The sequence below is a fragment of the Musa acuminata genome, unplaced genomic scaffold (assembly GCF_036884655.1).
Source record: "Musa acuminata AAA Group cultivar baxijiao unplaced genomic scaffold, Cavendish_Baxijiao_AAA HiC_scaffold_1126, whole genome shotgun sequence".
In the NCBI taxonomy this organism is placed as follows: domain Eukaryota; kingdom Viridiplantae; phylum Streptophyta; class Magnoliopsida; order Zingiberales; family Musaceae; genus Musa; species Musa acuminata.
Window position 1 is genome coordinate 5,197,625 of NW_027021339.1, and position 2,500 is coordinate 5,200,124.

The window sequence follows — 2,500 nt, forward strand, 5'->3', positions numbered from 1 at the left end:
GCGGAGCAAAACGTCAGCCATCTCAGCACCTTGGAACCCCCCGGGTGGCACAGGGCTGGATGGGGCTTTCGTATAGCAGGGACGGTGCTGCCTCACGCTTCGCTCGCTGTTCGCCGCTCGCCGCTCGCTCGCGCAACCTAAAATGGCCAGTTTTGGCCCGTTTTTGGGCTGTTTTGGCCTGTTTTTGGTCCGTTCTTGCGTGGCACGGCGACCGTCGTGAGCGGAGCAAAACGTCAGCCATCTCAGCACCCTGGAACCCCCCGGGTGGCACAGGGCTGGATGGGGCTTTCGTATAGCAGGGACGGTGCTGCCTCTCGCTTCGCTCGCTGTTCGCCGCTCACCGCTCGCTCGCTCAGCCAAAAATGGCCAGTTTTGGCCCGTTTTTGGGCTGTTTTGGCCTGTTTTTGGTCCGTTCTTGCATGGCGCGGTGACCGTCGTGAGCGGAGCAAAACGTCAGCCATCTCAGCACCCTGGAACCCCCCGGGTGGCACAGGGCTGGATGGGGCTTTCGTATAGCAGGGACGGTGCTGCCTCACGCTTCGCTCGCTGTTCGCCGCTCGCCGCTCGCTCGCGCAGCCAAAAATGACCAGTTTTGGCCCGTTTTTGGGCTGTTTTGGCCTGTTTATGGTCCGTTCTTGCGTGGTGCGGTGACCGTCGTGAGCGGAGCAAAACGTCAGCCATCTCAGCACCCCCTGGAACCCCCCGGGTGGCACAGGGCTGGATGGGGCTTTCGTATATAGCAGGGACGGTGCTGCCTCTCGCTTCGCTCGCTGTCCGCCGCTCGCCGCTCGCTCGCGCAGCCAAAAATGGCCAGTTTTGGCCCGTTTTTGGGCCGTTTTGGCCAGTTTTTGGCCTGTTCTTGCATTGCGCGGTGACCGTCGAGAGCGGAGCAAAACGTCAGCCATCTCAGCACCCTGGAACCCCCCGGGTGGCACAGGGCTGGATGGGGCTTTCGTATAGCAGGGACGGTGCTGCCTCTCGCTTCGCTCGCTGTCCGCCGCTCGCCGCTCGCTCGTGCAGCCAAAAATGGCCAGTTTTGGCCCGTTTTTGGGCCGTTTTGGCCAGTTTTTGGCCTGTTCTTGCATTGCGCGGTGACCGTCGAGAGCGGAGCAAAACGTCAGCCATCTCAGCACCCTGGAACCCCCCGGGTGGCACAGGGCTGGATGGGGCTTTCGTATAGCAGGGACGGTGCTGCCTCTCGCTTCGCTCGCTGTCCGCCGCTCGCCGCTCGCTCGTGCAGCCAAAAATGGCCAGTTTTGGCCCGTTTTTGGGCCGTTTTGGCCAGTTTTTGGCCTGTTCTTGCATTGCGCGGTGACCGTCGAGAGCGGAGCAAAACGTCAGCCATCTCAGCACCCTGGAACCCCCCGGGTGGCACAGGGCTGGATGGGGCTTTCGTATAGCAGGGACGGTGCTGCCTCTCGCTTCGCTCGCTGTCCGCCGCTCGCCGCTCGCTCGTGCAGCCAAAAATGGCCAGTTTTGGCCCGTTTTTGGGCCGTTTTGGCCAGTTTTTGGCCTGTTCTTGCATTGCGCGGTGACCGTCGAGAGCGGAGCAAAACGTCAGCCATCTCAGCACCCTGGAACCCCCCGGGTGGCACAGGGCTGGATGGGGCTTTCGTATAGCAGGGACGGTGCTGCCTCTCGCTTCGCTCGCTGTCCGCCGCTCGCCGCTCGCTCGTGCAGCCAAAAATGGCCAGTTTTGGCCCGTTTTTGGGCCGTTTTGGCCAGTTTTTGGCCTGTTCTTGCATTGCGCGGTGACCGTCGAGAGCGGAGCAAAACGTCAGCCATCTCAGCACCCTGGAACCCCCCGGGTGGCACAGGGCTGGATGGGGCTTTCGTATAGCAGGGACGGTGCTGCCTCTCGCTTCGCTCGCTGTCCGCCGCTCGCCGCTCGCTCGCGCAGCCAAAAATGGCCAGTTTTGGCCCGTTTTTGGGCCGTTTTGGCCAGTTTTTGGCCTGTTCTTGCATTGCGCGGTGACCGTCGAGAGCGGAGCAAAACGTCAGCCATCTCAGCACCCTGGAACCCCCCGGGTGGCACAGGGCTGGATGGGGCTTTCGTATAGCAGGGACGGTGCTGCCTCTCGCTTCGCTCGCTGTCCGCCGCTCGCCGCTCGCGCAGCCAAAAATGGCCAGTTTTGGCCCGTTTTTGGGCCGTTTTGGCCAGTTTTTGGCCTGTTCTTGCATTGCGCGGTGACCGTCGAGAGCGGAGCAAAACGTCAGCCATCTCAGCACCCTGGAACCCCCCGGGTGGCACAGGGCTGGATGGGGCTTTCGTATAGCAGGGACGGTGCTGCCTCTCGCTTCGCTCGCTGTTCGCCGCTCGCCGCTCGCTCGCGCAGCCAAAAATGGCCAGTTTTGGCCCGTTTTTGGGCTGTTTTGGCCAGTTTTTGGCCTGTTCTTGCGTGGTGCGGTGACCGTCGTGAGCGGAGCAAAACGTCAGCCATCTCAGCACCCTGGAACCCCCCGGGTGGCACAGGGCTGGATGGGGCTTTCGTATAGCAGG